The following is a 26,910-nucleotide window of genomic DNA, read 5'->3' as shown; positions in this document are numbered from 1 at the left end:
AGCGCCGGGCGGTTAAAATACTACAGATACCAACCCATGGCATCTGCTGGGTTTGTCCCGTGACCTGTTAGCGATCCTTCGACACTTCACGTGGCCTCAAAAGTGCACCTGGCCTGGCACAGGCGCCGTGGTGACGTTACCGTCACTTCGTGGCGAATGGTGGCTGTATTGGTGCGTATGTCCGTACAAGTTCGTAACACGCTTACCGTGTGTGTAAGGAAGCAATGTGTAGGTATAGGTGTGTCTGTATGGCGGGCGTGTGTCACACGGTGACCCCCGGGTCGGGGCGATCAACTCATCCCGCGTTTTGCCGCAAGGCGCACTCAGACAGGGGTGGGTGACAGCGGGGTTCCGTGGTTCCTGTGCTGCGCGTGCTGCGTGTACTCTTACAGCATACTGCGTGCCAGTCTCGCTGTGTCACGTGCTGGTTTTGGCGATGTTCACCCACGATGTTTAGTTACGTGTGGCCATAGCGCTCGGTGCAACAAAAACAGAGTTGAGCGTCTCCACCCCCCCTCGCCGCCGCCGCCGACTCCCCCATGGAGGTGGCTCCCCTCTCCATCCCCCTTCCCTCCCCTTCCATTCAACTCCCTCCGCCTCCCTCCTCGTTTATTCTCCTCCCTTCTCCTCCCTCCATCCCGCCCGCTCCCTCCCACTCGCCCGCCCCGGCAATGAATCGCGGGGCGGGCGATTCCCGTGCCAGGGCTGCCCTCTCGCCTCTCGTTAATTTCATTTAAATGTTAAACACGGGACCCTTCGGCGCACGCCCTCTCCACGCGCTTTTACTGCCTTGTTTAGTTCCACGCTCCTCCCCGGGCGTCTGATGGACTTCATAAGCATACAGACTCCCCTGACACAGCAGCACCACGTGCACGGGCACTGCCGGCACCTTTAAAAAAAAGTTGCGCATTGTTACTGACACGGGTTGATGCCGGTGGCGTGGTGTCCGTGTTGATGTGACCGCTGTTGATTGGTTTCGTTGATGGGTAACGGTGGTGATGGGATTTGGTGATGGATCTCCATGGTCATGGCAACAGTGATGATTGGTGTCGGTGATGATGGGATTTTGTGATGTCAGGGGTCTGTGATTATGTGATTCTGTGATTATGGATATCAGGCAGTAAATGGGTGGGCTCCTCACTATACACCAGGGCCATTCTCTTCGTGTTTACGAATCTTCCGCCTCCAAACGCAAAAGTGCTTTACCGATTCAAGCATCGCGTCCCTCTGTGATGGTTGAAGTCTGACGCCGGTTGCATCATCCTCGCCCCTCCCTCATCCCTGATGATTGTCGTTGCGTCATATCGATCATCATCGATCATCATCAACAACAACCATCGTCATCGACCTACGCGGTGATTTTGAGATCCCGGCAGTAGCCGTCACCTCCATACGCTTTCGGAGTCGCGGCATTCACGGAGAGCCTGCGATTGGGCCGCGTTACAGGAAACCAAGATTTCAAGAGGAGGAATAAGAAGGAAAAGCCCCGTGCCCGCGTCTTGCACCGCCAATTACAGAGCAAATTGCCAAGTCCTGGCTGTTTCGCTCGTTCGGTCAACACGGCCCCATAGAGCTCTGACACCTCTGTTCAAATCCGCACTTAACACGGTATTACAATTATTGTTGTTATCGTCCGCACCTATGTGTGTGGGTGTCTTCATTCGCATCTCTACAGCGGTGTAGAGAGATGCACGGTGCGAAAGAAGTTCAACATACAGGCAGTGTTGTCTCAACTCCCACTGTGGCCTCGCGCTCTCTCAACACAGGTGGTAACCCCCCCCCCCCCCCACCGAGCGCATTCGCACGCTTTATTAAACGCACGTCGAACATGCGAATTGCGATGGAGAGCTGGTGCTGTGAGTATCGCGTGAGCGAGTTGGCGGCGCTCTGTAAGGAGTGGGGCGAGTGCCTGCCCTGCTGGCTAGGCGCTGCCTTGGCGCGTGTGTGTGTGTGTGCGCGTGCGTTTGCCCGTGAGTACAATGTGTATTTATTTATAAAGCGGCTGAATGCGACCGCATGTCAAGCCGCTCTACATACAGGAGCATGGTCATCTAGACTCGAGAGAGTTTGAAGAAGTTGTTGTTGTTGTTGTTCCAGTCAAAAAATATACTTTAGATATATTATGAGACCTCCTTTGCCAGAAACAAGATATAGGAATAGGTTTTACCCTTTTTTGCATTCTGACTGCTTGTGTTGTGGTTTTTGCAAACATGATGCCTTGAATAAAGGTGTCAGTTTTTGTGCCAGTTAAAAGGGTAAAACCTATTCCTATATCTTGTTTCTGGCAAAGGAGGTCTCATAATGTAAATGCTCACCCCGAGCCCTCAATACTCTGATGGTGCGCTGTTTTTGAGTTGTACGCCTTTTGGCGTCTTCTGGTCCAACACCAATGGAGACTAGGCTCTAAGAAAAGCTGTCTCGGGTGTGGACCAATCAAATTCAAGGACAGTGCATATTATCAGAGTTGTCTTTTTTGTTTGCATTCTGACTGCTTGTGTTGTGGTTTTTGCAAACATGATGCCTTGAATAAAGGTGTCAGTTTTTGTGCCAGTTAAAAGGGTAAAACCTATTCCTATACTTTAGATATGTTTAAATATCAGAGGTCGTATGTATCCAAATCAAGTCGAAATCTGAATTTGTTATTACAGGGCTTTGTGCAGACCACTGTGTAGTCACTGGGTTTGAGACCACCAACTCGCTACACTTGAGAACCCGGTTTAAGATCAGAGGCGACTGAGGCCCCGGGTTTGAACCCAGAAACTCAGCTGCATCGGCCCTGCGCGCTGACCCCGAAGCCAACTGCACGAGGCAACTGACGAGGTGAGCCACACCACCACACCAGCCTCGTAATCAACAGGTGAGGTACATTTACAACAAGGAGGAATCTCAAATTTCCACCTAATAATAATGCCCACAGTGTCCTTACCGTGACGGAAGCGTAAACAGGTGGTAAGTAGTCGGAACCCCCCTTCTGGGATCGTGCTGCTGTCAACCATCCGAACAGAGCGGAACAAAGCGGACGTCCAAAATAAACACACCCCCCCACCCGCCCCATTCGAGACCCAAACATCGCACTGCAGGACATTGGCATTGCTCGAAGACGCTGGTGTGACCGTCAACCGCATCGTCACACCGACGTGCCGATGTGCCACGTCTCCTTCATACGTGGAAAATGGAATGACAAGCCACGGGAGTGCGACTGTGGTCATGCAATCCAAACTATGGGACCGTAAAGTAAACTCATTGTAGTCAGGGCTGGCTTCAATGGAGGAGGGGGGGGGATAACAACACTCCACGAACTTTCTCCCGAAGCGCACCTCCATAATGGCATTCACTCGTGGTTGTTCGTAGGGCGTCTTGGAGATGTTAACTCCCTCGCCTGGTACGCAGAGGGCCGTAGGTTCGATCCCAACCCTGACGCCTGATGAATATTAGGAGTGTTCATGTCTCTCTCCCCGTGGTCGCGTGGATTTTTGTATGGGTCCTCCGGGATTTCCCTCGAAATTTAAAATCCATGTGGCTGCTACACATCTCTACATGATAAGCCACTTCGCTGAGCTATCATTTGTGGCCAGGTCACTCCTGAAAAAGAGCCATATAGCTCAGTGGGCCTTACTTGGCAACAAAAAATATATATATTCTTTATATATTACCCGCCACCTGTCACGTAATTGTAGGAGCTGCCCTTCTTTAACTCGTCCATAGCCTCTGGGGAGGCGAGGTTCGCGCACTTGCACTCTGAACTCGGCGACCTGAATTGGGTCACGGCTCACACCAGCAACGAGTGATCGCTTGTTTGGCCCTCTTCGCAAATGCGCTCTCACTCACCAGCGTGGTGAGGTACGGTCAAACAACCGACATGACGGAGGGGGAGGACCTTCATCCAGCAGCGGATTGACAAGGGGTTGTAATTATCCTTTGAGATAATACGTCTGCTTTAGTATGAAAAAAAAACAATAATATGTTTTACCCTTTCCGGCAATAAAACAGCAGGTGTTAAGATGTTCAAACACCAAATAGAAAACTTTTGCAAGGAATCAAGTTCGCATTAACCACACGCAGTACTTGTGGTGAACATGCAAGCAAAGATGCCCTGATAATATCTATGGCATTGTCTTTGAAACCGATGCGGAGACGGGAGGCTGGCAGACCGGCGGTGCGCGCGTCCGAGTCCGTGGGTCCTGCGTTATCGCTCACGCGCTCGCAAGGATAGCATCAGTAACAATCAGTAACGTACAAAACTCCGATTACTTGGTGATGCTGCGTTGGCAGTGGAGCACAAAGACAATTAACAACAACTCATCAATGACCCACCCCATCCTCAATGCTGCGAGAGAAGGACCACCGTCCGACACGTCGATGATTTATATATTTCCGGAGTGATAATCTCAGGTTGCTTTCTGTTGTTGTTGTTTTTTTGTTTCTGAAAAAGAGTTTTGTTTTGGTTATACGACGGTGGTAATGACGAAGGTGGGAGGTGATTTTGATCATTAACTCACGCAGCTTCTATTTACATATATACGCGTGTGTATTTGTGTTCACGTATGTGTTTGTGTGTGTAGGAGGAGGAGCTGTGGTGTAGCGGTTAGTGCGCTGCGTTACGAGCCTGGTGACCCGAGTTCGATTCCCGCTCACAGCCAACATCAGTGACGATTATCTCAACCGGTCCTGGGCCTCCCCTAGGTCGACTCAGCCTCAAATGAGTACCTGGTGCGGTGCGTAAAAACATCGCCACTAGGGAGACAAAGGCGGCTGGGCGTGGTGCCTGCAAACCCACCCCCTCGTATGACGTTCTGGCATTCATAGGTGCTCACTAACAGCACTTGCCACAACAGTCTGTTAAGGCTTTCGGGATCTTTGCCCCAATGTTATGGAGAGATCTTTGTGTACGTACACGTGTATGTGCGCAGTATTCCGAACAGCACTTACAACTACTACGAAACTATTGTTTTGTTTTACCATGGTAAGGCCCACTGAGCTATGTCGTGACCTGGCTGCATATTGGGTCTAAATGTGCAGGGAAACCCGGAGGAACCGGATAAAAATCCACGCGACCACGACGAGAGAGAACATGCAAACTCCAAATATACAGCAGCAGGCGTCAGGACCGGGATCGAACCCACGACCTCCTGTGTACCAGGCGAGGTAGTTAACATCTCCTAGCCACCGTGGCGCCCCTTGTCAACAAGAGTCCGTCAACAGCTCTCCAAGAGGGATATTTAATTGTCTACACTTGCACGTGTCTCGATTGGCAGCTGTGACCTCGTCGATGACCTAACTAACATTCGCTTGGTGATTCGATCAGCCCGCGTGCGACTCTTGCTGTAAAACGTCGATACGCCGCACGTGTTCCCGTGACTTCGTCAGACGACGGGGAGTGCGGGAGGAGTGGGGGGGGGGTGTCCTGGTGGGGGAGGGGCTGAGACACCCCTCCCCCCAGCTCCGCCTCCCCTTCACCCCCTCACAACCCACGCTACCCCTGGGCTCTGCTCTCACGGAGTTGATCAAAGGCGGCGGGGAACTCCGCAGATCCGGAGTCCATTCACAGCGCGGCGCTCTGAGATCCTGGCGAGGGCTGCTTATCTCCCCGGGCCCGGCTAATCCCTAAATTGCCTCTCCCATTCACTTTAACGAGCAGCCAGCGTGCGGCCAAGGACAATGAAGTTCGTGCAAACCGCGTGCGCCCGAGCCAGCCGCGTCCAAGTAAAGTCCCTTTCCTTCGCGGAGCGCGTTTCGCAAACCACACAAACACGCGCGGGCCCAGGTAAAGTTCGTCTCCGTGTGGTTCCATATGTGCGTGTGTTGTTGTGGGGGGGGGGGGGGGGGTAGTTGTTAGCGCATTGCGCTACGAACCCGGCGCCCCGAGTTCGATTCCCGCTCGCGGCAAACGCCAGTGACGATTATCTGAACCGGTCTCTGGGCCTTTCCCTGGGTCGACTCGGCCTCAAATGAGGCCCCGGTGTGTAAAACGTCGCCACTGGCCGACCACGCCCTCGTGCACCGTGGCGGTATGAATATGTGATCGCCAACAGCCTGTGTGGACTATGGGGAGGGGGGGGGAACTCTCGCGTGTAAAGTGATAAAGCGTTAACCGAGGCGCGAACCTCCTACCGTGAAACTCGGTGGCTTGAGTCAAAATAAAGGAGGACGCAGGATTTTCCGTTCGCCGGGAGGAAAGTTAATTGCGTGTCAATCTAAGTAGCCTTAAGCGATTTGGAGCGGTTTTAAAGTGTTTCTGCTGGGGGCAGGGTGGGGGGAATTCTAACATCGACTTTAAATCTGAATGCTCTCACCATCACCACACAGCACGGGAGGCCTGATTCCACTATAGCAACCCTGCCCCCCCCCCACACCACACCTCCGATTAGCACGGTTGGCTACGTACGGTACGAAAGAAGTTCAACATAGATACACATACAGTACTCTCTGGTTCTTTCGGTAAAGGCACGTAGGTTTAAATAAAATAACAAATAAATCACGACGTTTCGATTGCAACACAAGCAATCATCATCAGGTGGGAAAACCACAGCAAGTTTTGTTTTGCTGAAGTGGGGGAGAGATGCCGTGGTAAGAGGTTATATATAGGTAAGAGAGGGGGGAGGGGCAAGGGAGGGGGGTAGGGGGAAGGGAGCGTTGCGTGGACCACGCCAAACAGCACTCTCGACTCTAGCACTGATCCTACCACGCATCGAACGACAGCGCACACCGCAGTTAGCTTACTACCACCCTACCAAACGCCCCCACTACACCACCGCACCACACTAAACGAGGGCTGAACGATTTGGGGGAAATATCTGATTGCGATTTTTCTGACAGATGTTGCGATTGGGATTTTATTTGCGATTACATTTTTTTAAGTCAAGCTTCAGTTCAATATTCACTGCGTAATAGATTTAAAACATGTGATGGAGCATTATCACATGATACCATCAACATATGAACTGCTCTAAATATTCTAATGCAAGGATGAGAACTTAAAATATATGAATTGCTTCCAACATGTATTTATTCAAATGTTTTAACCGAAATAGAACAATCAAACATAGAACAATTGTTAAGTTAAATAAAGTTATAATAAGAAAACATAAAAAAATTCCAATAAGAAAATAATAGGACTTTTCATATCGCAAAAAATCCCAGCCTTTGCGATTTGCTAATCGCATTGTTTCAAATTGCGATTTCCATTTGTAATAGATGAATCGTTCAGCCCTACACTAAACGCACTCTCACCACAACAGCTCTTAAGCTACCACACCACACACCGCTCTCCAAACCGGGGCTATGCCCACTAACCCAACGTGCAGCACACCCACCACAGAAAACTGGCTCTCCACCACACCAATGCCACTGCCTTTACCCCAGATCCTGCACGGACTTTAACTCAGGCAGTGGCTGTAACTGGGGCCACCGCGGTGGCGAGATGTTAACTACCTCGCCTGGTGTACAGGAGGTCGTGGGTTCGATCCCGACCCTGTAGCCTGTCTATTTGGAGTTTGCGTGTCTCTCTCCCCGTGGTTTCGTGGATTTTTCTCCGGGTCCTCAGGGGTTTCCCTCCACATTTATAATAAACGTGCGTTTAGAGTATTTGGCTGCTATACATTTCCACGTGATAAGCCACTTCGTTGAGCTATCATTTGGAGCCAGGTCGCTTCTGAAAAAGCTAGAAAGCTCAGTAGGCCTTACCCGGTAAAACAAAGATAGACAGACAGATAGCTTAACACGTAGACTTTCGCGACAAATATGATCTATAATATAGTTTTTTGGGGGGGGTTTAGATCGCGTAAATATTAAAAAAAACTATATTATGGACGACAGATAGCTGTTAGTGTCACACTGTCAGGTGTTTCATTTGCTGTTGTTTGTTTACGTGGAGGTGTTCTCGTTGTTGTTGTTGTTGCTGTTTGTGGGGCGTGTTCTTTGACTGCCCGTTTCGCGTAAAGTTGGCGCAAGAGACCGCGCAAATATTTATCTCCAGAGGTGGCCATTGCGAGCCCATGTGAGTGCAATAGGGTGCGGTGGAAATGTAGCGGTGGAGTGAAGTTGGGTGTAACTGGGTGGAGTTGTGTGGAGCTGGTTAAGGTTGAAATGGAGTTGGGTGGAGTTGGGGTGGAGTTGGGGTGGATCTGGGATGAAGGTAGGTGGAACTTGTTGGAATTGGGGTGGAGCTGAGGTGGAGTTGGGTGGAGTTGGGTGGGGCAGTGTGGAGTTGCGGTGGAGTTGGGGTGGAGCAGGGTGGAGCAGGGTGGAGTTGGGGTGGATCTGGGATGAAGATAGGTGGAACTGGGTGGAATTAGGGTGGAGTTGGGGTGGAGCTGGGGTGGAGCTGGGGTGGAGTTGGGGTGGAGTTGGGTGGGGCAGTGTGGAGTTGGGGTGGAGTTAGGGTGGATCTGGAATGAATATAGGTGGAACTGGGTGGAATAAAGGTGGAATTAGGGTGGAGCTGGGGTGGAGTTGGGGTGGGGTTGGGTGGATTTGGGGTGGAGTTGGGTGGAGCAGTGTGGATTTGCGGTGGAGCAGGGTCGAGTTGGAGTGTAGTTTGGGTTGAGTTGGGTGGAGCAGTGTGGAGTTGCGGTGGAGCAGGGTGGAGTTTGGGTGGAGCTGCAAGCGGGCTCCGCCCCCGTGCCGCGCAACCCCTGTGGAAGATCCGCGCCTCTTGATCCGGAAGTACCAGTCAGTGTTACCGGCTACACCTGGGCACACGCGGCCCTGGATACTGCATAGGTGATGCACGCGACAAATATTAGGTTTTTTTGTTGTTCTCCAAATGTTAGATTTTGTTTACGTTTCATTTACACATTTTAAAATTGTCTTTCCGCTGCGCAAAACGTATTAACGCCGAGGTATAAAAGGGCTCTCACCTGGATGAAATAAAGATGCTCATTAAATTAGCTTTCTCTCACCTGCTCACGTGAACACGTGGCTCACGACCAATGCAACTTGTAAAACACCAGCTGCTGAAACTGCGAGGCACGGGAGCACGGTGGCACTCTGTGCCACCTCGTTACACGTTACCCGGTCACCACGCTACCTCGTCTCACGTTACATCGCTGCAACTCGTCGCGAACCCGGCGCGAAGAACAGTTGCGGGCGGCATTAGCATGCAGTGTGCGCGAGTACAAATCACGCACACGCGCGCGCGCGCATTTGAATTTCTAATTTAATAAACTAGGAGGCTTTTAATCATCGCGTTTTTATTTGTTTGTTATTAACGGACCAATTGACCCGGTTGTTAACCGTTCTGATCATTACGGCGCGGGAAAGTTAATTAAAGCGAGCGAGCGAGGCGGCTCCTCCCCGCTATGAGCGATTGCTCCCTCATATCTCGGACTCCTCATTTCGATTTCTCTCCGCTGATTGCCGATATTTAATTTATGTTCGCGCCTACATCTCCTACATCTCTTACAACCACTCGCACATCTCATGCATCATCATAGGGGGAGGGGTTGGGGGGGCAGCGTGGGGGTTGGGGGGTGGCGTGCACGCGCGCGCCCGCGATAGACGGGTTTGTCATCACGTAGGTGCGTGCGCGTGTGTGCGATAGGAGTTTGTGTTTAGCTTGTTGTCCTTCCGTCCCCCCCCCCCAAGCCTGCGATTAGCACTGTTGGCTACGCACGGTGCGAAAGAAGTTCAACGTCCACTCCCTCTGAGTCGCGCGGCGCCTGCTCCCCTCCCCGATCCTTAGGGCCCCGGTGCAGTTGCACCGCCTGCACACTCGATAGCCACGCCGCTGCCTGGAGGCCGTGCGCCCAGCTCCAGGGGTCGTCTGCAGCTTCGCGCTCTGCGTCTCAGTGCAGAGTGTGGCCCCGTATCGAATGCCAGTCTCCATGGAGCCCCGTCCCATGGAGACTCGCGTTGGATGGCTACGTACGGTGCGAAAGAAGGTCAACTTACATACATACGTATCCAGAAGAAAAGGCTCCAAGCAGCATCTATTAAAGCTATTTAAAACTTTTTTTTTAGTTTACCAGTTAAGGCCCACCGAGCTGTGTAGCTGTTTTTCAGAAGCAACCTGTGCCGCAAATGGTCGCTCAAAGAAGTGATTTATGACGTGAACATTGATAGCAGCCAAATACTTTAAACGCATGTTGATTCTAAATGTCGAGGGAAAACTTGGAGGACCCGGAGAAAAATCTACGCGACCACATGAGAGAACATGCAAACTCCAAATATACAGCAGGCGACAGGGTCGGGATCGAAGCCACGACCTCCTGTAGAACAGGCGAGGTAGTTAACATCTCGTCACCGCTGCGTCTGCCATGGTGGGCGGCAAGGATTTTTGATGGGGCTCGCGTGTGACCCCCCTAACCCATACTCGGCCCAACCGCTCTGGGTGAAGAGGGAACCGCCCAGCACATTAATGAACGATGCCCAATAATTATTGAATGGCTCTCACCGCGTGGAACCTGTTTTATTTCCGGCAGCCCCTGTCCATGGCGTCGATGTTTGCCTCGTCCCCGTGTGCGTGCGCGCGCGGCGCAGGTGAGCGTGGGATGAGATAATTGCTAGGCAACAATTAGGTGAGTGTTAAACAGAAATTAGTTTGTTCAATGCGCTGTTAACAATCTGAATCGATTTGGTTGCAACAGAATGCGTTCTGAATGGGGCCGTGTGAGCTGTTTTTGTTCAGCATTGGCCTCTTGAGAAGGAAGCTCTCCCGTGGTGTTGGGGTCAGTCGTGTAGGGCACTTCTTCCCCTTGGAAAGTAATTGTCTTTTTTTATGCGTAGTTTAGTGACATTGTATTTTATACACGTAGGAATTCGTGTTGCAACGTCGTGCTTTGTGATTTCATAAATACGAATCAAAATCCTGCGATGGGGCGTGGGACAAACTGTGGCCCAAGTGGGTTCGCAAACTTGACTACGATAAATCCATCGACCCGAGTTTGATTCCCGACCACAGCTAGCATCGGTACCCGTGAGATTTCTGCACCGGTCCTGGTCGCCGCCCGTTCACCAATCCACATTCACTGTTGTAGTGAAGTATGGACAAACAACCTCCATCACTAGCAGAGCATGGGGAGGCCTTTGGCTGGAAAGGAATACAAATTGTGTTGCTAAAGGCCACATTGTTACAAAGAAACCCTGTTATTGTGTTAAGATTTTATGTCGCGGTATTTAAAATCCCGTTTGAAATATCGTAGAAAATAGTAACTAAAATAACCGTGCCTTGCTGTGAAATAAGAGCTTTATAGCTCATCAGATTCCTCCAGTCGAAATTCGATATTTTGATAAAGATGAGGTTTTCACACTGAAGGCCATGTTCTGCTTTGGCATAATCGTCACGCTACTTAAACGGGACCCGGCGTCACCGCTGCGTTCCGGGGCAGATGGGGTTCACACTTCAGAAGCAAGCACATCCTCCTACCCTGTGAGCCTCCTCTACACGGTGACGAGGAGCATTAGCAGGGCCACAGAGGTGGGGCAGTTTACCCTGGGCCTCAGGTCTAATGAAATGCCAAGGGGCCTCACAAGGGGGCCTCATCTGGGATTTTGGACCCAGGCCTCCAAAACCAGGTTTCAGCCGCACTGAGCATGAGACGTCAATTGATGTGAGCTCGCATTAAGGCGAATTAATGGTGACAGGAGAAGGACGTGGCAACCCTTACTAATTGGTTGTGTCGGTGGTGGCGGGTTATAACGACACATTTATATATTTACGCGATCTAATCTATCATGGATGGTATTGGTCGCGAAAGCCTACGCGTTAAAATGAGCAGGATAACCTGAGTTCAGCCTTATAACCGGAGAAGTTTGGTTCTTCTCTTTGGAGGCACCATTCAGATGCTGTCCTACAAGCACTGTGCTGCGTTGTGCCATATTGTGGCTTAATTAGCGCTCAATTTCAGCTGAGTTTGTCCGGGTGAATGAAACGTAAAAAAATGTCTGTACCCAGCAAAATATCCAGGATACGAGGAAAGAGAAAAAGTACGATAATAACATTACGCGAACGTTGATCCCCCTCGAGTAGTTGTCTACATGATCAGGTACTCTGACATGTATGTTATATGTGTGTTATATGCAGGTATGTTGAACTTGTTTCGCACCGTACATAGCCAACCGTACTAATTGGAAGTGGAGAGGAAGGATAAAAAAAACTAAACACAAAAAGCAGTTCGACAGAAATACGTTTTCAATCGAGATTTAAAAGTGCATATCTCCCCGTGGCTTCCTAATATCGGAAGGAAGAGCGTTCCAGACGGCCGCAGAAGGGCATTTTCCTTATACACTCCTGTCTCTACACCTATGAGCATGCATACGTGCACAGCTACTCCAGTCGAGAAGTGACCTAGAAAATACCCCACGAGAAACTTAAGCCCTGGGCCTAATTAACCAAATCCAATCAGGCAGATTCCCCCAATGGAAGCGGCGCCTCGAGACCCGTCTTTATGCCGCTATGCCGCGCTATTCTGTGTAAATATTGAATAATAATGGCAGCGCGAGGAGGGTGGGGGCTATATTGTTTAAATACCAAGAATAAATGGCACAGCTACCCAAGCTTCAGGATCACAGTAGTTTATTAACAGTCGAATTGCCGCACAAAGAGCGTATTAGTCTCGTGTCGAATCGCTCCTTGCTGCGCGCCCCACCACGGACCTCTTAGTGCTCTAGGCTAATAATTATGACACCATGTGGTAGACTAAAGTCCTGCTGTCATTAGCGATGTCACGCTTAATGATCACGCGCATGATTGCCGGTCCCGCGCCGCCGCTAATTCTGTTGCCCAATCAGCGCGGAGGCGCACGGACAGCACCTACACGAACCCGCAGAGACAATATCCCCACTGCAGTTGCTGCGGGGTTATTGTGTCTGTGGTTATTGTCGACTTCCGTGGACGACGGAGAATTTTGGAAAGGCACACGTGTCACGAGTGTCGACGACACGCCACGCGAAGCGACCAAGGAGTCTGTATAGTCGCCAGATCTGCTTGAAGTGTTCTTCAACGTGAGCTGAAACAATAACAATTAATTGGCGCGTTAAACGGCGGTGCAGGTCACGGTTTGTTTCGTAGCGTTGGATGGTGTAGGGTTCTCGATGATACAGATTTGGTCACGTCGTTAAGTTGGCCAAACCCAATAGTTTTTTTTTATCGAGGAGTCTGTAGCTTACTCACCTCTAAATGATGCAGAGTGGGAGCTCCATTGACAAGACGAGCGACAGTGTCAGACAGGCACCAGAAGAAATTCACGGCACGAGAGGAGGCGCAGGGGGGGGGGGGGGGGACTGCAGGATGAGAGGGACCACGCTGACGTGACTTGGGGAGAGGCTGCCCCTGCTGCTGCCGCTGTTGCTGACGATGCCCATGAAATACAGACACATTCAGGCAGCATTCTGTTCTCCTGAGTAAAGTTTGCAATTTGCAGCGCTTTTATCAACTAAAATCATCAAGTAAAAAGAAATACCATGAACAAACTGACTCCACTCAGTGTAATTTTACTCCCTATAATAACACACAGAGTAATGGCGACAGACAAATGATATTTGCAACATGCAAGCAACGTTCGTCCTTCACCGCATGCGGTATTTTTCAAAGGTATTTAATTGACTTAAAGCTTTCGTGATTGCAGGAATTTATATTCTTTGGGTCTTTCGGTAAAGTCACGTAGATAGAAAATAACAATAAAATAATAAAAACACAAATGAAAGTAAAGTGAATAAATGTTTGTCTTTTTTTATTCATTTTATTTTTTATTATTTCATTGTTCTTATATATTATATCTACGTGACTTTACCGAAAGACCCAAACAATGGGTATTTCATTGCCGATGCACCGTGAGAGTGTCTCTTGTGACCTGCGATGCCTTCGTGTTTAACCGCGGGCGCTTGCGCCAAACGCCGCGGCACACGACCCACAACTTCACTTTTCACGAGGCTCACAGCCACGTGAGTGCCTACCACTTGTAAAGATGTCCCACAGACGATATTCATCTGTCATGGCAAACATGTTGGCCCGCACCACTCGCGATCGAACCCGGCTTGGTTTCCAATATTCGACGAGATTATGCACATTCGTGGTGATTCGATGAGGTCTGGCGTTGGCTATTTGTACGCACGTATGTTGAACTTCTTTCGGCACCGTACGTAGCCGACCGTGCTAACCGGAGATGCGGCTTCGGTGCGGGACCAGGCCCTGCGATGGGCCGGGTGCCACGAGTGATGTCCGCTCAATGTCGCGCGTTCCCACCCCGCACTGCGGCGTCAGAGTTCAAGTCCACGGCTCGCCGCCTCTGGCGGGGGCCTCTCCGAGAGGGGGTGTTTGGGAAGCGTCACGAGGAAGTTTCCAGGAAGCGACAGCCTCCAAGTTTCCTTCACTGTGAACGCCGCTCGGTCCGCCGCTCGCGCGGTGCGAGACACGACTCATGGGGGGTTTTCTTTTTCTGCTTTGACAGAGTTCTCATCTGTGCCGGGGTAGACATCGCGGAAAACGTGTTAAAATCATTCACTTTCCTTTTGCGTAAAATGGGGTTGTGAAAACGCCGCGTTACTAATACTCCTCTTAAGAAGTTGCTAACTGTGAAATTACTTAGTGGTGAAGGAGGAGGGGGGGGTGGCGATTCGGAAGTCATCAAGGAGTGAACTGATAAGATCTGTTATCTCGCGCAAAAGCCAGTGACTAATGTTAAGTGTGACGTTCTTGGCACGTTAATCACGAGCTGCGTGCACAGTGCAGCCTCTTACCAGCCCGGTCCGTCTGTGGAACTGGTCATTACCTGCCACCCGTCTCAGCTGATGGCCCTGGAAGTTGTCTCTGCTTCTGCCGGGCCCAGAAAGCAGCATCAAATTAAGTACGATAATTAAAAGTGCATTTATAATTTGATGGATGATTTAAAAATTGCATTATTACAGTAGGTAGTGGGAAAAGACCTTCAACTTATTATTGTGTCCTTTAGGCATATGTTTGGTAATGTATGCATTCTTTTTTAATGTAACGTGAGGATCGAAGATTTACTATAGAACACTGACCGGATGCGATGACAACAATAACAGCAACAACAACAACGAGTTTGACCAAGGCCAATTATGCTTTTAGCAAAGAAATCCAGATTTTGGCTCAAAATAAAATGGAAATGTTTTTTTGAACTGTTATGTCGATGATATGACAAAAAATAATTCAAAAACACATTTCAAGCATTTGTAAAATAACACGAACATTTGAGAATGCTCTTGAACCACTGCTGGGTATTATTCCGTAACCGATGTTCACAGCAATATGCAGTAACTCTGGGCGATCGACATTTGCGTTAAAATCCTTGCGCTGGTCTGCGCTGACCAACGTGCTGCAACGTCTGACGACACCCATCGATTCTAGCGAAGCGTGACTCCCAGCCGCCGGCCAGCTCGACTCGGGACACACCTGGATACAGGAGTCAAAGCTCGGGCGTCGGATGTAAGAGGAGTCGCTGGGACGGGAGGAGGAGTGGAGGAGGAGGTGGAGGAGGGGTTGGATGGGGAGGAGGAGGTGGAGGAGGAGGTGGAGGGGGTGGAGGAGGAGGCGGTGTGTCGCTTTGCGCGGCGGTGCCCCCGGGGTCTCGCGTTTCCCCCGGGAGGCCGCTTTGAGTCGGCGCCAAATTAAATCTGCCGGCTGTTAGCGGCTGCTTTTAATTCCTGCTCCTGCAGGTAACGACGGCCAATTAACAGCGGTGGGGACGAGGCGGGCAGGCGGGCGGGCGGCACGGAGGGAGCGAGCGACGTGGAGCGGATCGCGTGAGTCATCACGGCCGCACACCCTCCCCCCCTGCCTCGCCCTGCGGTGTCACACAATTATAAAACAATTATTATTATTACGGCTGCTTAGTTGTAAACGTTAATCCGTTATAACAGTTTGCGCGGTGAGAATTTGCGCAGTCTGTTAAAGGTCATGCGATGTTTGTGGCCCGCACGGTTAGAACATTCACGCGCAGAGGTGGCTGGCGCGTACCGTGTTATTGGCAACGTGTTTCAATTCCTCATTATTGCAGGTCCTGCAATTTTCCTATCAGGGCTCCACGACACGTTCGACCACTATTGAGTCGTGACATAGCCAACACGGTGGTGTGTAGCATCGTGTCGACGAGGCTCGATCGTTGCAACTTGCTACTCTTCGGGACATTACAATGCCATATGTAATTGTAATGTATAACGACTTATTGTTAGTAGCTCAGCTGATTGGAGAGTATATAGAGTTTATTGATAACAATGATGTAGTTTATATTTTAGTTTTTTATTAGTTTACTATATGGCATTCATTATATAGTGTAGTGTATACCCAGGTACTTTATGTTTATAGCTCAACTTATTGAATAATATATTGAGTACATTTATTATATTGATGTAGTTTATACTTAGTTTTTTCACATCGGTTTATTGTATGATAGTTGGGTAGTTGCAGTCCTTTAGCCCCCATATACTAAATGCCTCTGTTGATATGTAAACTCTGACTTTAACATAGCTATTTCCGTGACCAGTTACATGCTAATCCCTTACATTAACATCATGCTCATCTCCCAGTTACATGCTAATTTCTGACTTTAACACCCTGCTGATCCAACACTTTAACACAGCTATTTCAATGCTAAATTCTCCTGTTTGATATGTAAACTCCTTTGTCAAGGCGCTTTACCTCTCCCACCTAGCTTAAAAGATGCTGCGAATCTTAGCAGCGTTCATTGAAGCGCTGTCGTCACGACAGTTCTGTTCCTTCACCTGAAGAAGGCTACTTGTGTTGTGGCCGAAACGTCGTGAGAATTTTATTTTATCATGTTATATTTTTATTATTTTATTATTTTATTTCCATTCTACGTGACTTTACCGAAAGAACCAAGAAGATGAATCCCTGCAGTCACGAAAGCTTTAAATCGAAAAATTACCAAGCTGCAGTGTGTTCAGCATTCTTTGGCACGTGTCGTGATGGGTACTGCAAGATTCGACCATATCATTCGAGTGCTCGTCGAGCTGCATTGGCTTTCCGTTGCCGAACGAAAACATTGTAAGGTAGCACTCATTACACACAAAGTGTTTGCCACAAATAAACCACAACACCTTGCTGAACTCGTCAAGGAGAATAAAGCATCACGTAAGCTCCAATCATTCTCGTAGCGGCTTTTGGCTAACAATGGTACAAAGAAGGTCACTGCATTGCGCGCATTCAGATGCACTTCTGTGGTCGTCTGGAACGCTCTTACTTCCGATATTAGAAAGACATTTGAGATATGCACTTTTAAATCCAAATTGATAGTTAATTTCTTTAGAACCGCTTGTTGTGTTTAGTTTCTTTGTCCTTCCTCCGCACCTCCGATTCGCACAGTTGGCTACGTACGGTGCAAACGAAATTCAACATACAAACATACATAGGTACATTAACGCTGATGGTGATTTTTATGAAATAATTCCTTTTGAGTCGGAATTCCTTGTTCATCAGGCGGTGGGCCACCTTCACGTTGAACCTGAGGATGACTCGTGGAGACTACTTAGACCGACGATCGTTGACTCGAAGCAATCGTCGCTATTTTAGTCGACCCAATTGTTAAATTTGAATTCGTCTTTGTTGTAATGATCAGGCACAGATAGACTGATAATAACAATAATGGCTTTATTTATCCAGCAAAGTATCACTAGGGTCCTAAGACATATGTTTTTTTTTCAGGAGCATCCTGCATTGTGACATTTGGCCAATTCCATGAATAAGTGTTCGGCCACATGTGGGAGGAAATCAGAGTTGCTTGTGAGGGCGTAACGTGTGAATTTAGCTCCGCACAGATGTATTCAATAATCTACTCTGTGACCCTTGTCTGAACCGTAACAAGAGAAACTTTCACCATCGTTTCTCACCTTTGGCCGGCGTTTCCCCACGGCAGAGGCGTCTTGAATTTTTATTTTAAGTCAGGAACAATATTTTTCACCAGGCGAGAACTCGTAGAGACGACAATAAGTGTCTTTTACAAGGGTGAACTGGGTCACCAAGTGACTTTGACAGGTGTGAAACCGCTAGCTAATGTATGGGGCGCCGCGTTGGCGAAATGTTAACTACCTTGCCTGGTATACAGGAGGTCGTGGGTTCGATCCCGACCCTGTAGCCTGTCTATTTGGAGTTTGCGTGTCTCTCTCCCCGTGGTCGGGTGGATTTTTCTCCGGGATTCTCCGGTTTTCCCCTCCGCATTTAGAAACATGCGAACAGAGTATTTGTTTGCTATAACATTCCACACGATGATAAACCACTTAATTTGGCCATCATTTGTGGCCAGGTCGCTCTTGAAAAAGAGCTATATAGCTCAGTGGACCTTACCTGGTAAAATAGAACGTAGTTTTTTAATAGTTGTTTTTACGTGCGCACAATATGTTGAACTTCTTTCGCACCATACGTAGCTAACCGTGATACTCGGAGGTGCGATAAGACAGTCTGCCACCAAGAGCTGGCCTCCACAGGTCCGGTAGGTGACATGTTTGATCCACTGCTGTATTAGGCGGGTGGTGCTTTGGAGGAGAGGATTGGTGGATCACATGGAGATTTTGGAAACTCCCAGTCCCAGTGGACTTCGAGGCCACCAAGAGAAGGAGGTCAAGCAAGTGAATTGATTCCATATGCTTTATCCCGATAGCTTTGACTGTAATACCCTCGTTTGTGTGTGTGTGTTTTCTCTGGGTGCGTATGTTTCCTTTGACAAACAAAACAATCATGACAGCCAGTTCTGCTAAAACGCGTATTTTAAAAATGCGAATTGGATATAACGCGATTAATGTATTCGGGAACACATTTTTTTTTAAATATAACACGGATGGCGAAATACACATAACGCGACTGAGTGAACAGAACTACGTGGCGCGAGTAGGAATAAGCGGTCGTACGGCTGCCTCGGCGTAGCATCGCACAACAAGGCACTGGGATGCTGCTGGATGCTTCTAGACGCTACCCACACGCGCCTCAGTCTTTGTCCGGGCCTGCGTGCGCATCTCACCGTGTTATCTCGGACTGTGCTTTGCAAGATGGTAATGATAACGCGATCTCTCCGTAACGCGGTGTTCTTCGGGGACGTAACTACCGCGTTGTAGGAGAACCCGACTGCAGTGCCATCACACAAGCATGCCATTGCAGAACTCTATTGAAAAAAAAAGAGTGTAACGACTTGACGAGGCCTTGCGAGATAAGCAAACGGCATTATTATTCGTAATAATTAGGTCGCGTAAATATATAAATGCATCGTTAAACCCGCCATTACCCTGATGAAGTGGGTTGTAATTGCTGGCAAAACGTCGTACTCATTGTAAATGTTGTGGCTTGGCTCTCCAACACACCGGTGTGCTGTACGCGGAACGAATTGACGTGCTCTGCTTACGTGACAACCCATACTAGTTGGCTGTGTCGGGTGGTGGCGGGTTTAACGACACATTTATATATTTACGCGATCTAACCTAAAAAAAACTGTATTATGGCTGATATTGTTCAGCGAAAGCCTACGTTTTAACTTACATTATTATTAACACAACCTCGATGACTTTGCACCCCCAAACTAGGGCCGATTCAGAATATTTATTCATACAGACAGTCCCCGGGGTTGCTGAAGACCCGACATACGGAAATCCGACCTTACGGAAATCCGACCTTACGGAAATCCGACCTTACGGAAATCCGACCTTACGGAAATGGTCTTGCGGTGCAGTGGAGGTTTGTGGATACCGTGGAGCGAGGCGTCAGGCGCGGTGGAGGGGTAGCGGATACCGTGGAGCGAGGCGTCAGGCGGCCGGGCAGCCTTTACCCCTCGCTCGAGCTTCGCTAAGGATTCAGGAATTTATCTTTGATTTTGGGGTGGGAAATTGTTCAGTTTCCGACATACGGAAAATTCGGGTCATGGGTCGTTCTCGAAAAACTAACCCTCCTGTAACCCGGGGACTGCCAGTCCCGAAGAAATCCAATGAGCTATAAAGCTCTTTTTGTTCACAGATGTCCAGTAGTGCCTAATAGCTGCGATAACTTGTGGGCGAGCGTCTGCCCGATGCGACGTGTGTCCCCTCGGACGTTCTCCGCCGCACGTCACAGCTGCTCTGAGGTCCCGTGCACAGTTCCCTCTTCTCCCTGGGAGTTGGGGAGTCTTCGGTGCCGTGCGAGCGCGTTTCCAACCTTGCCAAGCAAGGTGAGAGAGAGAGCCTGTTTGGGAGAGTGCGTCTGTGTTAGACAGACAGATGGCCTTTAGTTATAAACCACGTAAAAAAAGTGGGCCCCCATTGAGAGCGGAAATCTCTTTGTCAAGGGAGACCTGGCAAACGAGGCACGCGGTGCAGTGAAAGTAAAAGTGACCGGTGACGTAACAGATCGCTGCGATCACGCTGTCGAACGATGGCGATGACGTTCATGAACATCGCTGACAACGTCGGCGGCGTACAACGATACGATAAACGGGGTGGGGGCGGGGGAAGGGGGGGGGGCCGTGCGATGTTTCGTAATTTTTTGCGACGCTGACGAAACGAAACCGCTGCAGGGCCCCCGGTCCCTGCGCTCGGGAGGGGGGGGGGGTCCACGTGCGACTCTACTTTACGAGTCTCCTTTTTGTCTGTCGTGGTAACGTCATCGCGACGTATTGTGCGCGCCCGTTGATGAATTGCAACTGAAACAATACGGGGGGGGGGGGGGTGGGTGGTGGGGAGAGGGGGGTTCCTCTCCGAAGCCCGTACATCAACCGCCGGTGTGTGAATAAGGCCGTGGCTGATTTCCCCAGTGTCCACTCCTTGCCGCTGTCGACTTTGTTTGTTGCGGGGGGGGGGAGCCCTAATTGCGCTAAACTGGAGGCTGTCCCTTAGCGTCAGCCCGCGTGGCTGTGGAGAAAGCAAATTGTGCTGCAGCGGCAGCAGATTGGAGTCTTTCATTGCCCTAATCGTTGTGTGCAATCCCACCTCACTCAAGGACACCTCTTGTGATTATTGCGCTGATGAATCAATCGGGTTTGACTTCACTCCTCTTGTGCGCAACTGCTGTCCGAAGCAACCCCGAGAGCGAGGTCAACCCTGCAGGACGGTTGAATCCGGCCCTTGCAGTCAACCAGCACCCCACGTCTTTCAGACGTCTTTCAGACGTGGGGTGCTGGTTGACCATACTTCGCCATGCTGGTCCAAGTGGGTTGATGAAGCAGAGGCGCAGCAACCGGTTCGGGATACCTCACCGCTCACGTTCGCCGTGTTCCAGGATATTGAATTTCGTCCGCCGGGTTCACAGTGCGGTGCACTAAAGCACCGCGCCACTGTTCCACCCCCTGCACTTCCCAATATATAACACTAACATGTTCGTCGGCACTGCATCGTGCGCTCGGCGGATTTGCCTCCGTGATGTATGATTCTCACGACGGGAACAGGGACGGCGGGTGCTCACTCTGCTGGGCCTTGACTTCCGACCGGAGCTTCGGAAACACGGCGAGCAACTTAATGCGCCGCGCGTTTTCGCGAACGGCCGCTTCGCTTCCCCGCGGTTCCGTCGTTTGGGGAGGCCGTTCTCGTAGAGTCCCTCGGCCGAGATTCTTCTCGAAAAGAGAGCGATCTTCAGTGTCTCCCGCCTATTTGTGTTTTTTTTTCCCGCACACTTTGACCGGTTGCAGACGCTGGGCTCTTGGAGCCGCTCGCGTTTATTTTAAGTGCGGTCATCCCCGATATGAATTTGCACTCAGTTTGTTTATTTTCCGTCTTCCCACGGCCACTTTGAAGTGAGCCGGCGCAGTTTGTGAATCGGGGCCGCATTAGACTTGAGCCCGGATTCACGTGGTGAGCCTTACAGGGCTGACCTCCCCTACCCCCACCCCCGACTCGCATGGTCCGGCATACTTTTGCTCTTTTTCACAACTACGCAGTTGGCGCCTCCACCCGAACCGACATCAGGACCCATCGTTAGGTCACGAGGCCAGTAGGAAAGCCATCTCATCCCGCACGTAGGTCAACTCACAACAATCTCAGACTATAGTTTGGGATAGCGTCATAATATTTCCAGCCTGTGTGAAAAGTTGCATTTTTAAAATATATATAATTTATGTATTATCATTGTAAATGTTTTAAATTACGATTTGTTTGCTCTGGCCAAGGAGGGAAGGCAGGGGGAGGATGGGAAGTAGGGGAAGGGCTGAGCCCACATTGCTGAGCGTTGTCATTTAAGGCTGAGACAACCTAGGGGGAAACTACAGGGCAGGTTCAGATGCGAACTGCCACGGCCAGGCCATTAACCAGGGCCAGTTTTAAATCCAGCACATTACCCACGATGCCACCACTTCTCTACTGGACATCTGTCAAAAATATATATTTTTTATAGCTCATTGTATTCCTCCAGTATAAATAAATATTCTGATTCTGATACACACACACAAATATACTTTGACGTGCACGCACCTGCGTAGAGACCATTACGCCTGTAAATGCACCGCTGGGCTGTGCTTCGTGATGCGACCGGAGCGGGGTTTATTTATGCACAGGGGACACTTTGAATGTCGTCCCCGTGGAAGTTATTAGCAAATCGGAATCTTTACTTGAGACCGGAGGAATCCGATGAGCTGCGAAGCTCTTTTTCACGGATGTCCAGCGTGGGCGTGGCCCAGCGAGTCACAGCAGCAAGGGAAGCAGCGCACGCCTCTCGTTTTCATGCCTGGGCACCGATTGGGGGGGGGGGGGGCACGGTGGATGGGTCTTTCATAGACAAGCGCCAGATTTTGGCCGAGGTAGACGCCACGTCGCCGGCCTGGTATGGGAGGCATCGCATGAGTGAAGCGGATCTGTGGGTGGCACTTGATGTGTTTTATTTTATTTTTAATTAAAGTCGCCCGACCTGCCCCCCCCCACCCCCCTTCTGCCCCCGCTCTGACCCACACGCAGCCACCACTCCCGTCGTCTCTTGTTACGTCCTTCGCCTTCGTTGCGTGGTGTGTGCGCTTTTTTTGGGGGGGGGGGGGTTGTTTCGTTTAAACAATGAAGCCCGACATTTACTTCGGAAATGAATAAGAGCAAGCCGTCGACTTCCCACTCCCAGCCCCGCTTGGTGAAGGACCGGCGGCGGGGCAGACGAAAGGGCGCGGAGAGGTGGGACGGGGGATGATCACCAGATGCTTATCGCCTCTCCCAGGCAACGGCGCCGCGGCTTCGCTCTGCTGATCACTCCCGACCGGAGCGCCATGCGGCAGCGGCGGTGGCGGCGTTCCCACTGTGATCGTCCTCGGGGATTGGTTTGTTGTGCGATGGGGCAGGGAGGGGGGAGGGGTTGATTTCACCTCCGAGCAATGTGTGCCACATTCAGTTGTTGTGAGAGATCTTCCGATGTCCCCTCGTGTGTACCCTCCCCCCACACGTGTGTCGGCATCTCGTGCGTGGCCTTCCCCACGTTTGATCTCACGGAGCGGCCGTGCGGGATGAGGCTTCGCGAGCGAGCGACGCGACGCAATCCCCGGGGCTTGGGGCCGCGAGCGGGGGAAACCCAAACATGGGGGCTCTGCTCAAAAGCGACATTTACGTTGAGCCTTTAAGACCAAGCCTGCAGTGCAACGGCGGGTGGCTGCGGAAGGACGCATTTGCGAGGTGCTGTGTTGTTTTTTTCTTCCACTCGTGACCTTATCCCAGGTGGGGGTCACCCCACCTGTTCCCCGCCGGTCTCGCTGCAGACGCTGCGCCACCTGCTAATGGTCTCCCCCCCACCCATCCCCGGTTTAATCTGAATTGAATTTGTACACGTGGAGTAGTGCTGTGATAGATGAAAGGGAAGCTTTCAGCATTATTGCCTGGTGCATTTAACTAAATAGCCTCCTTCCCTGTTGCTGCTAGCCTGTAACCATCATCCCTCCTCCCCTTCATCTCCCTGCCCAGTCAGACACCCTCCCCCCTCCCTCTCCCCCCCCCCCAGTCTACCCCCCCCCTCTCCCTGCACCACCGTGCACCCCTTCCTCCTGCTTCGACTCCCAGCTGCCCGGCGCAGCGGCAACAACCCGGAGGCCCCCCCAGTCACAGTGGCAGCCTAATGGCCAGATTATCCTGTCCCTTTCTTATGCAGCCCTGGTCTCTCTCTCTGTCATTTGGGCTGAAAGGTAGTTTGGAGCAGTGTGCGCGGACGCTAAAAGACGGGCAAAATTGACAGCAAATTACCTTAGATTGCGACACTGCAGAAATATAAATTGCCAGCTGGAACATTAAAAAAGAGCAAAGGGACGTGTGTCCATCTTCCGCTTTTGGGCCCTCAAAGGGCTCCTAATAGCGACTTCCAAACTTAACTAGGGCATTTTCCTCAAGCGTGAAAGAAAATTGTTGGAGCATTCTTTTTATATTTAGTTCCTTTTTGGGGTTTTTTTTGTTGTTGTGAATTGCCTTTTCCTGTGCAAGAAATGTGTTATTGCCTTTTTTACTGCGTCATTCAATTCATGTCAAGTTAAAGTTGTGTTTTTGTATGGGGAAAAAAATACTGAATTTTCAAACGGGGCTCTGCGGTGTAATTGCACGCCGTACGAAGTGACCCCACAGTGGAATAATGTCCGTCGCGTCAGTTATAACATCTGCAGCACTGACTCCAAAAAATACTTGATAAATTCTGCGGGTTTTGTTTTTACGTGGCTTTTGTTGGTGCTTAGCCAATGACCTGTGGAAGGGCCTTTGCCGCCTGAGCCGCTTTGAGGATCGTTTAGGCTGTAATTATTCATCGACTACAGATGACACCAAACTGGAGAGGACTTGCAGACTGGTGCTGCTGCTGGGTCTCTGTGTTGACTGCTGGATTCATGCTCATATCGGACTCTGCGCCTTGGTCACCGTCCCACGGTCCCAGGTTCTAATAATGTACACGGACTTTTTTTTTGCCATTCTACCGCTGGATGAAGCCCTCCCCATGCCGCGTCGGTATGGGGATCTGTTTGTTCCACGCTGGTCAGTGCAGGTTAGCAAAGTAGTGGGGTGGGACGTGAGGATCGGGGGGAAGGGGCGGTACCACTGATGTTAGGGCGCCGTGGTGGCTAGGAGATGTTAATTACCTCGCCTGGTATACAGGAGGCGGTGGGTTCGATCCCGACCCTGACACCTGCTGTATATTTGGAGTCTCTCCCCCCCCACCCCCCCCCCCCCCCCGGGGCCTCCTGTGTTTCTCTCCACATTTAGAAGAAGCATGCGTTCAGAGTGTTTGGCTGCGATGCATTTCCACGTGATACGCAACTTTCGTTGAGCTGACGTTTGTGGCCAGGTCGAGTCTGAAAGAGCTGTATAGCTCAGCGGGCCTTACCTGATAAAATAAAACATTATTTTTTATTTAGTTGTATCTGCAGCGAAGGAATGTAATTCCTGTAGCTCGGATCGTAGCCACCGCCCCCCCCCCCCCTGTCACCTCTCCTTCCCCTCCCCCGCCCCCAGGCTCTTATCGAAAACAAATCCTGAGATGTGTTTCGGTTTTTATATTTTTTAAATACTTGCTTCAAAGATTGAATGTTAAAAAGGCAGACAATGCATCTCGGAATATTGTGCCGTAACGAGTTCAGTGATGCTTTGCAGTGAATATTATTTCGCCGCGGAATAGAGCTGCGTGCTCTGTTGCGACGGCTTCCAAGGCATCGACAAGGCGCTGTTCAAATTGAAACAAAATTCCGACATTAGCATTATACAAATAGTAGTGATGCATATGATTAAAGGAATAGTTGTATCACCTATTTGTACGTTGGAGGAAAAAAAACAACCACGCTTTGGAATTTCGATCACGGATTGGGATTATGTAATATCAAGATGTTTGTTCACGAATATCGGTAAAATTTTGACGGTAGTGCTTTTGTAGATTTGTGTGGTTGTGTGAGGTGGGAGAATGGGGAGCGCTATGAACCTGGCAACCCGAGTTCGATTCCCGCTCACTGCCAACACCAGTGATGATTATCTGAACAGACACTGGGCCTCATCCCCTAGGTCGACTCAGCCTAAAAAAAAAGACCTGGTGCGATGTGTACACATTGCCACTCGGTGGTTTTGGCCTCATGTGCCGTGCCAGCCTTCATAGGTGCTCACTATCAGCACTTCCCCCAACAGTCTGTTTAAGGCTATACGGGGGTTCTTTGCCTTTGGTGGGAGAATGGTCGGGGGAATAAGTGTGTGTGTGTGCGCGCTTGCGTGTGGTGTGTTATGCATGTGCCTCCCCTAGGTCAACTCAGCCTAAGATTAGCGCCTGGTGTGGTGTGTAAACATCGCCACGAACGAAACAAAGGCAGCCCGGCGTGGTGCTGGCCACCCACCCCCTCGTGTAACGTACCGGTCTTCATAGGTGCTTGTGAAGAGCACTTGCCCTAAGAGTCTGTTTAATGCTATACGGGGGATCCTTGTCCTATGAGTATGTGTGAATGCATGCATACATGTCTGTGTGATGGTATATGTTTGTGTTTATATGCATGTGTTTTGTGCATGTACGTGTGTGAATGCATATATTTGTACAGTACGTGGTTTGTGTATGCGGTAGTGTAACGGTTAGCGCTTTGCGCTACGAACCTGGTGACCCGAGTTCAACACCAGTGACGATTATCTGAACCGGTCTTGGGCCTCCCCTAGGTAGAATCAACCTCAAATTAGTATATGCTGTAGTCTGTAAACATCACCACTGGGGAGACAAAGGCGGACGAGCGTGGTGTTGGCCATCGTGCCGGCCTTAATAGGTGCTCGCTAACAGCACTTGTCCCAACAGTCTGGGGGGACCTTTGTCTTTGTTTCTGTAGATACGCATGTGTGTGTGTGTATGCATATACACGTGTGTATTTTAATGTGATAATTTCCAAGTAGTCTTTCTCAAGCGCGAGCAGTCATAGCTCTGATGGATGCTGGCCGACCTGTCGCTCCGCGCCGGGACTGATTGCTTCGGAAGGAGTTGCCAGATTAGTTTGGTGATAACTCCATCCGTCATGCGCGCGTGAGCGCAAACCTCGCGACGTGGAAACATAGAATTTCCTTGTGAATCCGGCAAGATTAACTCTG

The 26,910-nt window shown here is 50.2% G+C and overlaps 1 long non-coding RNA gene across 1 annotated transcript in view; it reads left to right on the top strand.

Annotated features, from left to right (window-relative positions):
* The first annotated feature begins 3,284 nt into the window (after positions 1 to 3,284).
* Positions 3,285 to 26,910, top strand: part of LOC142909912 (uncharacterized) — a 58,089-nt gene continuing 34,463 nt past the window's right edge. The window contains exon 1 of the long non-coding RNA XR_012932624.1: positions 3,285 to 5,764. This is a non-coding gene — a long non-coding RNA (uncharacterized LOC142909912). The remainder of the gene's footprint in view (positions 5,765 to 26,910) is intronic.

Source organism: Petromyzon marinus, chromosome 4, assembly GCF_048934315.1.
Source record: "Petromyzon marinus isolate PM22_M1 ecotype Great Lakes invasive population chromosome 4, UKy_Petmar_22M1.pri1.0, whole genome shotgun sequence".
NCBI classification, from domain to species: Eukaryota; Metazoa; Chordata; class Hyperoartia; order Petromyzontiformes; family Petromyzontidae; genus Petromyzon; species Petromyzon marinus.
The sequence above is the reverse complement of the archived record's forward strand: the minus strand, read 5'-3'. Positions and strand labels throughout refer to the sequence as shown.